This window comes from Marmota monax, unplaced genomic scaffold, assembly GCF_021218885.2.
Source record: "Marmota monax isolate L192 unplaced genomic scaffold, Marmota_monax_Labrador192_F-V1.1 WCK01_AAM20220418_F8-fsc00109, whole genome shotgun sequence".
Classification (NCBI taxonomy): Eukaryota; Metazoa; Chordata; class Mammalia; order Rodentia; family Sciuridae; genus Marmota; species Marmota monax.
In genome coordinates this window covers 3,998,837-4,009,988 of record NW_026695229.1, presented here as the reverse complement: position 1 = coordinate 4,009,988, position 11,152 = coordinate 3,998,837, and positions in this window count along the sequence as shown.

Here is an 11,152-nt window from a genome sequence, read left to right as displayed (position 1 = left end):
ACAGTCCAGGGAATTTATTATTAACAAAGAGTGTCTATAGTACAAAGATAGCTAGAGTGTTGTGTATTTAGGTAGCTGAGGAGGCAAGGTGAGGGAATAATTCACATTAGGAAATACTGCTTCTATTAACAAAGGGAAAGCTAACACTTCCTGGTGGACACACCAAACCATCATAGTTGATGTGATTAAAGACATTTCCTGATAACTGTGGTGACCCATAATTTATATGGAACTCTATACTACCTCTAACTGTAAAACAAAACAATCCACTGATTTATCTACTAGGAAAGGTTAAGACCTGGTATTCAAAAGGCAAAGATAAAATGCAAACAAGTAAGATATTAGGGGATATCTTGTATAAACTATAAATTTACTGTATCTATACAAAGTAAGCAGATAAGACAATAAATTCTAAATCCACTTCTTTATCTTTCCATCATTCTCAAAGTAAAGAAATCAGAATCTTTATTCCATTTTGAGCAATTTCTTTTGGAAAAGAGATGTTTCAAGAAAATACTGTCAGTAAAGCTAAAACTTCTTTTTCATTTTTGATGTCATAATTCATTTTGAACAATTCAACTAGAAAGTCTTCCTTTATTTCCTTTTTAAAACAGGGATTATTACATTTAGACTTGAAAAAAATGTAGCAAATCACATTTTATTATTTTTTGTTTTTATATACAAAACACTGTGATTTCCCTTTTTAATTTAAAAGATATTTCACCATCCAAATGACAAACACAAATATATTTACATATAAATGGAAGCAAATAATGAAATTAACAGGACACATACTAATGAGCACATCATACATGCCTAAAGTTCTCACCACTAGAAGGAACTGTCATCTGTTATTTCATATATATAAATTAGAAAACTTTGTATGCCTTTTCCAAACTTAAGAAATTTACAGAAGGGATACTGTAAAATACTGCAGGTTCAGCAGAGTGTCTGATTTTACTATCAAAATAGTACATTTCATATGTTCCAAAAATGACAATCTTCAGCTAAAGATCTTTATGGAGACTGAAGTTGCTTTTCCTGTCATACTTTGAACCAAAGTCAGGGGAAGAAAAAGGAAAGAAAGAAACCCTTCATACTTTAAAGCTGAAACCTCAGCCCACTGTTTATTTTTCTTTGTGCTTCCACTAAGCTAATTAAATGAAGAGCTTGACATTAAAAGCTGGTTGGGGTAGGGGGTGAGGGGGACAAAGACAGCTGGGAATGGCCCATCTACTAATAAATATGGAAGACAATAGACACCATAACAGCTTTCATTATGACTTCATATTCATTCACTAAACTTTTAAAATAGTAACATGGATTACTGAGGAAGGGGAAAGTCTTATAATTATCTCATTAAGTGTTTAGTCATAGGAATTAGACTTATTTGAAACAAAAATTCAAATAATTACATTTCTAAATCCATTATTTTCCAAAGAGTGATCTTCATTATACTCTATGTTTTCAAATCAAATTCCACTGCTCTATATTTTCTTACTACACTTATTTTTCTACTTTATCCCACCAAAAAAGTCAGAAATACATTCAAATAAATAATTTAGGGTCTCTATGTAAATACTAAATGCATAGAAGTTTATACTAAATTTAGATAAATATATTTGTGAAACATTTCATCAAGAAAGCCAGAAATATTTTCTGACTTCCTTTTAGTTTTACAATTTTCATTTCAATATTTTAAAATAAAATAATTGAGTTTTTAAAAACTAACATATGCTTACTATTTAAATATTCAACTAATGTGGAAGGTCTTGTTCTTTTTTGTTTTTTGTTTTTTTACTTTTTTACCATGACCTTCAGTTCTTCTCCCCTTAAACCTAACAGTTTGGGAAGTCTTTTCACATCTCTTTTTATAATACAGAAACATAGCTAAAGACTCACATGCAAATAGATAGACATAAGTATTTTTATAAAGATAATGATGCAGTCTGGGGATGTGGCTCAAGTGGTAGTGCACTCACCTGGCATCCGCAGGGCGCTGGGTTCGATCCTCAGCACCACATAAAAATAAAAAATAAAGATGTTGTGTCCACCAAAAACTAAAAAATAAATATTAAAAAATTCTCTCTCTCTAAAAAAAAAAAGATAATGATGCATACAAGATCCTATAACTCCATTTCTTCATTTCTTTTCCATCCTTTCATCAGACATATTTCTATGTATGCATAAATAAATCAACTCTATTCTTCCTAATGAAGGTCAAATATTTCATTTTATGGTTATATCATAATTTAGCCAGATTCCTACCAATGAAGGTCAGTTTTAGTTTTAAACAAGAACATACACATTTTTAAAAAATTTAAATCTCATGAGAGGATCTAAAATAAAACAATATGCACTCCAGTGCCTCTTCTAAAAGATAAATAATTTTAAAGTACTTTTTTTTCTGTTTTGCATTATAATTTTTAAATATGAATCTTAAACATATATTACCCTAATGTGTTACTTGACATTTGTTGATGCTTCAACTAAACTGAAGACATTAGCATATTTATAAATGTCTCCTAAATAATTTTCTCTTCTTTGTCCTCATTTTATTATTTAAAAAATATTTATAATTTGTTAAAATATTTTTTTTATTTTGAATAGCTACTAAAATATTTGGTGTTTTTCCTGATTTCACATATTTTGGTGCATTATGATTATACATAACAGTGGAATTCATTATTCCATACTTTTAAATGAACATAATTTGATCAATCTCATTACCCAATAACTTCCCTTTCCCTTGCTTCTTATTCTCCCCAATCTTCTTGCTCTTTTTATGACATATTCTGTTTTGTTTGCTAAAGATAAGTCTCTACATTGACCACTATATAAATTAAGTTTAAAATTTCAAACAAAAAAAAAAAGAAAGAAATTTCAAACTCAATTCAGCTTAAGAATTCAAGCCCAGTGAGACAATATTTATGGTATGATCACTGTGTGTTGATTACTGACTGCAGGGCCATATGGTGTGATGAGCCCAGGGGAAGAGAAGCAATTCACAAGTCTGTGCATAAAATTTCCACAAACAGTGAGGCCCAAAAGACTCATTCCCTATCTTCCTTTTATCCTACCTATACTCCTTACATTGCATTAGAATAAATTTAAGTTTCATGGAAAGATGACAGTATTGTACAATATTATGACCAACATATAAAGCCAGGCTCTACAGTTCAGAAGCGATGTGGCCTAGAGCTAGGCTCTTACATTTCCTGATCCTCACTCTTCTCATTTGTAGACTAAAAGATAAACTAATATGTCCCTGAAAATCTCTGCATTTTAATATTTTAAATTATAGCATATTAAATAGGTATGCATTGTAGGTACAATGAAACTGCAGCCTTAGAAGCAGAGTTCTAATATTCTTATTTCTAATACCATATTTCTAAGTGACTATTAGTGACTGCCAAAGACATGTTCTTAATGCTTTTATCATTTTTTGTATTTAGAGATTTTTTTTAGAAATATAAGGCAACACGTTTAATGGTTGTTTTTGTTTGTTGCAAAGAAACACATGCCTATTTAATCCTAGAATGTATATTTTAAAGTGTAAAATTGTCATTTACTCCTCTCCACCATAATTAGAACAGTTTGGGTAAAGTTATGATATACTAATAATTTGTACAAAGTAGTGCAAATAGTATTTTCTTCTGTAGACTTTCTTACATAGAATCTAAAATCATTTTCATTTTTTTCTCTCCCTTCTGATGGCTGTAGGATTAGGATTGGGCATATAGGTATTGATTAAAAAGGATAAATTTGAACATCCAAAACAGAAAGCCACATATTACACACACTAGGCCTGTAAGCAGTTTTCCAGCTTTTCCATCAGGATGGGGATCATTTCTGGTAACCAGTTACCACCAATATGATCTCACTGCTTCCCTCTCTTTCCTTACAGGAGGGGCAATCCAAAACTTTGGCCTTATCAGCCCCCGCAGATGCTGCTCAATGTCTCTTCCTGCCAGTTTTGGCTCAGTACCCTGTCTCCTGGGCCCACTGACTGTCGGTTGCCATAACGACATTCTGCAAATGAGGGAGGCCTGGCGGAGCAGTGGTTGGGCCAGGTGGAGAGGAGGAGGTAGAACAGACAGCTGAGCCACACAGAGTCCCTACAAGAATGATATGGAGGCAGGTAACCATAGGACATGAGGAAATTACTGAAGGGGAAGGGGTTGATGTGGAAGAAGCTTGAGCCCAGGGCCAGTTATTGAACATTAGCAATAGCTAGCCTTGCTTGGATGATGATGATGTTAAAGAGAAAGGAAGAAGACAGACAGAAAATGTGAAAGGAGAAAACAAAAAGATTACAAAAACATTATAAGGAAAATGGAAACCAAAGAGAGACATCTTGAAAACTGGAAAAATTTCAACCTCAGATATTGTGAACATAGTAAAAACATTCTTTTCTGTGGTCCATGTGTGCTTGCACTAATTCTGTTTTAACATGAAATTAGAATAATGTTAGAGACTAACAGGAGAGATTAATATGCCACTCTTGGTTATGACTGACTACAGGGTCCAGCTTTTTAAACTTGTGAACTGTGGTTAAAAAAACAAAAAATCTAATTTGCTTATTCCCTGACTTTCCTAACTTCAATGAGTTGTTGAAGATTTAAATCCTTAGAAAGGTCTACAAATGTTAAAGTTCATCATTACACTTTCAGTCTTCCAGTATCCTTTGGACTATCTTTGGAAGATTATTTTTCTTTCCTGTTTTTTGTTTCATTAATTGCATTTGGATTCAATTTTTTATAGAAGTAACTGATATTTATCCTTTAAGTCTGTAATTAAAGAACACATAACTTCCATTTGCCATAGATACCATCATTAGAAATGAAATAAAATTGAAACCCAAATTTAAAAATCTTTATGTGCATTTAATAAAAATCTCTTTGTGATTGAGTATATTTGATGAATTTTTCTCTGAAATAAGCCTGCAGGGGCTGGTAAGGCAAAATAAGGTGAGGCAAAATCTATTTTTTACATATATATATATATATATATATATATATATATATATATATATATGAGATATATATCTCATAATGTTTTAGCTGAGAGTGAATTTTGAGATCATCTGGTACAATGCTCTTTAAAGTTTAATTTTCAGTCAGTCATCTAATGGTCTTATGAAAATCTGTTCTGTTTGTAAGGCCTAGGATGGGACAAGATAGTGCAGTTCTAATAAGTCTCCAGATGATACTTCCTCTCCAAGAGTTTGCTTTTTTTCATAAAGTTCGATAAGACAACTGAAAGCACACATGCACACACTGAAGTGCTGGTGGTGTGGGGTCAGAGATTTAGCTGTCCTCCAACAGTTTCTGGGCATTTTGAGTCATTTTCTCGACACTTCCATAGAAAATCATGTCATCTGGAGAACATGATATGAAAGGCACATACTAATCTAAACACTTCTTTTAATCTTAAAAAATAACAAAAACATGAAAACTAAAACAGAGACTGTAAGGAATTTAAAGAGCAATAAATGTATTCATAATATTCTATATATCTACACATATGCCCAAACAATACAGTTAAAGCATCCACATGAAGACATTTATATGTGTATTGCTGCATATCAGCATAAGCCCTCTTTGAGAGAACACCAACCAGAAGGTTAAATCTGACAGGCCCATTTCCTGTGCCTTGGCAGATAAGCTGAAAGGCAAGTGGACAGTGCCCCCCAATCAAAAGATCATTTCAGATACCTGTGACCTAAATGCAATCAAATAAAAATCCAGGAAAAACTAGGTAGTATTCAAGGTGATGGTATGAACAAAAGCTCAAAAATCATGGTTTGTGGGGTTGCTATTAGGTCAGTCATGGAAAGGTCTCCAAACATGTGATAATTTATTCATTTTCATCACTGTAAACACACACACACACACACACACAATATGTGACCACCACTGAAATAAAGAGAAAAAAATACTAAATGGAACACAGAGAGTAGAAAGGGTTAAGTCAACTGGAAAAAGGGTTAAGACTACTGAAAAAATAATTAGTAAACATATAGGGATAAGGCATCATTTGGGGTAGAGGATCTAGCATAGGTGCTGTGGGGGCTTTGATGTTATCATGGCACATTACTTTAGATAATCTCAAATTTCTTGAAGGCTAGATTTTATCCTCAATTTCAGTGAAACAGTAAGCCATTAATATTTGCCAAATATATCTAAAAAATACATTCAGTATTCCTTATACTGTGTCCTGGATACATATATAGGAGAAGTAGTTTACAAGGTGTCAGTGGGAATAAAAAGATCATCGTGAATTTCAAATTAAAAATAAGTGGAAAAAAAAATCATCCTAAACATCCATGTGTTTTTGACTGCTGGTGGTAATTTCAAGTTAACAAAACTAGAATTATGGAGAATGGTAGAACAGAAATGTATTTCTGTTTCCATCATGAGGTTTTTCAAGTGACAGTACAAAGTATATCAAATTTGAAATAAATAGCTGCTAAGGAATTAAGAGACAAGGTTACTGCATTTAGTTTTTGGTAAGAACAGTGAATAGTAAAAAAAAAAAAAAAGTTCAACAAATTTTAGTCTTGTTTATTTACTTATGACTTTCAGTTTCTTTTTAATGATTACATTAAAATCTGTTTTGTTTCTTTGCTATTTTATTTGTATCTTTTCAGAGTTCTTTCCTATGTGTCCAAGTTTTGTTTCTTTCACTTCTTATAATTTGGAAATTATGCATCATGTTTTTCCAACTAATGGTTAATTTACATTTAAAATATCTTTATATATCTTTATTCAATTCTATCTACATATATATTTATCACTTCAAAAATAAAATATATGAATTTGAGAATTCCCCCCACACACATAAAATGAAAGGTTTTGCAAGCAATTATTCACACTCCTACTCTAAGATTTTGCTGGTATAATTTAGGATTTCATATCTAGAATATTATCATTTTTAAAACATTTTAAGTTTCTTTTGGAAGAATTACTTAAAATTTTCTTCTGTTGATTTGAACTTCTTACTACATTAAAAACAGTAATTTAAATATTAAATTTTGGACTGGTTTTAATTATGTGCTACCCTTTCTTTTATAACACAATCTACTCTAATCCCAATTGGTTTCAATTATTCACCATACTTTTTTTTATTACACATAATCCTCATTATTTAGGTTTTAGCTTGATTCATTCTTCAGTCAGCTGGAATACTTTTTAATTTTTTTATTAATCATTTTCTTTTTCAGAAAAGGAATGTGGGTAAAAATATTTGGAGTCCTTTCATTTCTATTAATATCATTCTATTGCTCTCAAATGTGAGTGATAGCCTGTCTAGCTATAATATTCTTGGGTTTCAATATATTTATCTCAAGAGTCTTGTGTTCATTTCTCTTCTGTATTTATCATATTATGGAAAGTTTGATGTCAACTTGAAATTATTTTCCTCTTGTAAACAAACTTTCCTCTTATTTTGATGCTTTGTTTGGTTTTACATTCAGGACTTACATCATCATGTTTTTAGGGAGGCCTTTTTGCCTAGTTTTAAGTCCTATTCCCTCTCCCCCAACCACCATGCAACAAGAAAATATTCTTCCAATATTTATTTGGTGATTTTTCTATAATTTTTCTGTTTTCTCCTGTATATTATCATTAACTCCTGGGATTTGTTATATACGCACCTTACATTTTTGATGAGTGCATTTATCTCATTTTCTTTTAAGTTCTGGCATTTTCTCAACATGGTATAGTTCACTGAATCAGTTTTCTGTAATATTTAACACCTATTTTCTGCTTATGAAACATCCTTTTCAGCTGAAAATGTCCTTTAGGATGTGTGTCTTAATAGTCCTTTGAATTAGAGGAATTTTTGAAAATTTTCACCATTTCTTGCAGTAAATCTGTTCCATAGATGTGGGAGCATATTTTTTCTCCCACAGGTGGTCTTCTTCCAAACTTCTAGCTCAGCTTTACAATTGCTCATATCTTTCTCTTCTGTTTTGTTTTTCAGCACAGAGAAAATCAGACGGCAACTTTAAAATACACTATGCTATTCCTTCACACCAAGCTAATGGAAAGACAAAGTTTCTCAGTGAAGATTTATTTCATCACCTCAGACTTTCTCTTGACTTGCAGAAGGGAGGGTTGAATAAGGGAAATACAGCTGGCTAAGACTGCACATTAACACTATCCCAAAGGATTTATTCACTCTGTCCCTTACTGATAGGACTATGTTCATTAGACATCAGAGGAAGCACCATGTGTTACAAAGAATGATGTCAACACTACACATTTCCTGGGAGACAGCAGTGCACTCATGTATCTGTGGTAGATCATGTGCTTTTTCAGAGATGTCAGTACTACCTTTTGACTTCACCATGGCTCACCTTTGCCTCCAGCACCTGTTGCAAACTTCCTAAAGCCTGTGGGCTTTTCATGTCATTTCAAGTTCTTTTTTTCAAGCAATCTTTTCCATGATTTCTGCTGGCTCATGCATTGATCAGTTCTGTCTCTCCTACACTATTTAATCCTCCAAGAATCTAACATAAATATGTTGTCCTCCCTTACTTTTAGCACATTATGTTTTTTTCTCAATTTATGTATCCTTTAGGTTACCACAATGATGAACAAATGAAAAGTATATAATAGATGAAGATTACCATCTTTGTCCTGAACTTCTTTTTACTCAACTATTGATTTGTCTTCTCTCTTTTTTTAAACATTTCTGAAAGCATAAAAATAAAGTAATACTGTTTTTGTATTAAGGCTTTAGTAAACATCCAAGATTAATCATCATTCTGAAATCTCCAACATCAGCTTTCTACAACAGAACTTTCTGTACTAAAGGAAATATTGTTCTGAGTGGTTCAATTCAGAATCATTAGGCTTATGTAGCTACTGAATATGTAAAATATGGCTGGTACAAAAGAGAAACTTAACTTCACAATTTATTTTAATTTTTTTATAATTATTGTTTAGTTATAGGTGGACACAATGTCTTTATTTTTTACTTTATATGGTGCTGAGTATTGAACTCAGTGCCTCAGGCATGCTAGGCAAGCGCTCTACCTCTGAGCCACAACTATTCTATTTATATCTAAATTGTGATGGGATTCTAAGCTAGAACAATACTTTTACAACTGTACTAGTAATTTTAGTTAACATTTAACTTCCTTCTATGCATATCAAAGTGGATGAACTAACAACTAAAGCAAAAGTTTCTTAAGATGTATTAACAGATCATTATGAGGATTCCCACAAATATAAGGTGCTATCACCCCATGACCCTTCCTCCCTCTCCACCTTACCCTCCTATATCACTTAAGTTTCTAGAAAAAAGCATGTTAGTATGATACAGCCTTCATCTTAGCAGGGCTTCACATTTTCAAATACTTAAATATGCCAGGCTTTGGTTATTTACTTATCACTATTATTATCTCCTCTATCCATGTTTTACCCTTATCTTCACATGTCATTTATTATGTAGTCAATATAGAGAAAGTGGTGTAATGTCAATATATGGTTCTAACACATTCAAATTTTTAAGGACATTCCACTCTTTTTTAACTGTGTTCTGGATTTCTAAATTTTATTTTGCTTTTGTTGTTTTTATTTTTATTACCAAAGACTTGAAACATATTCTCACACATACTGAGTTGTCAACAATAGGTACAATTTTTATCTAAGATGCAATTATTTTATCTTAGAACAACACTTCTCAAACTCTACTACTAATTTTAGTTAACATTTAACTTCTTTCTTTGCATATTGAAATGGATGAATAAGCAACTACAGCAAAAGCTTACATGTTCTTTTCTATAAAGATTGACTTCTTTTGAAAATCTCTATTTTCTTAACTTTTACTCTTGATTTTAATTATATTTTGCTCATTTCTTTTATATACATTTATTTATTACAATTTTTAAAAGCAAGTTTCAAAAGTCTTCTCTAGCTAATATTTATGATTCCAACTTATTTAATAAAATCTTCCCAAATAAATGGAAAATTACTAGCAACCTCTGACTGGGTTGTTAATTACTATCCTGAGGCCAAGTTGACATAACATTATCAGCTATACTAAAAAACAGGACCAAAAACACACAAAACAAACTTACCTACAGATTTTAAAATACATGTAACAAAATTAAAATTAAAAATTCATCCATGCTTATTATTAAACATTTTTATTAAGTAAAATCTGCTAAAGGACTGAAAATACTCATGTAGGGAGGAAAACTTCATCAACAAAAAAATACAAAGCAATACTTTTCTCCTCCATGAATTCCAAATATAAAAAACTAAACATTATATAAAAATAAGAGAAATAAGCTTCTACTATATTTTAAAGAAAAAATTCATATTTTGTCTTATCTTGACTCATCTACAAGATGATATATGTGAGTCAAATATAGGAATTTTGTAGGTAAAAAACAAAGATCAAATTCACATTTTGTAAATAAGCAACAAAATCTGGAAAAAACAGTTGATTCATATTCATTAGCAATAAAACTGCTACAGAAACTCTTAGAAGATAGTTCCTTAGACTGCCTGCAGAGTGAATGAGTTATGTTAAAATAATTTGATTTAAGGTGACTTGGAGGGGTCAATAATAAGACATTTGGTATTTGGAAATGGTCACACTTTATGGTACATCTGTTGATTATATTACTTATAGATTGACATGACAAATATATTAATATATCCCTCTAAATCATAGAATATAACCAGTACCACTCACATGAATTTTTTCTATTTGATTCACCCAATGAATGGTTAAGAACTATGAAAAGATGACAACAATTTATAATTAGCAACATGATCCAATTTTTTAAAAACATAAAAAATACCTTGCTACAAGCTAGTATGCCTGTTACACAAGTGATTAACATGGGAATATTTTCACTTGGATGATGCTTGTAATAAGTTAATATTGAGTAAAAGGTAGAAATATACTTCACAGTCTGAAATATGCTGGACTAAATGAAGTCTCCTCACAGCTCATGGGTTCATAAACCTGTTTTCTCAAATGTCAAACAAATTTATAATTAAAGATTCCACAGTTCTATTGTGAAGATGAGTGAAATTGTATGTAAAATACCTGGTAGAATATTTTAGGTAATCTTCACTTAAAGATAATATTCTTTCTCCTATCTGTTACTTCCTGTAGAGGGCCTACA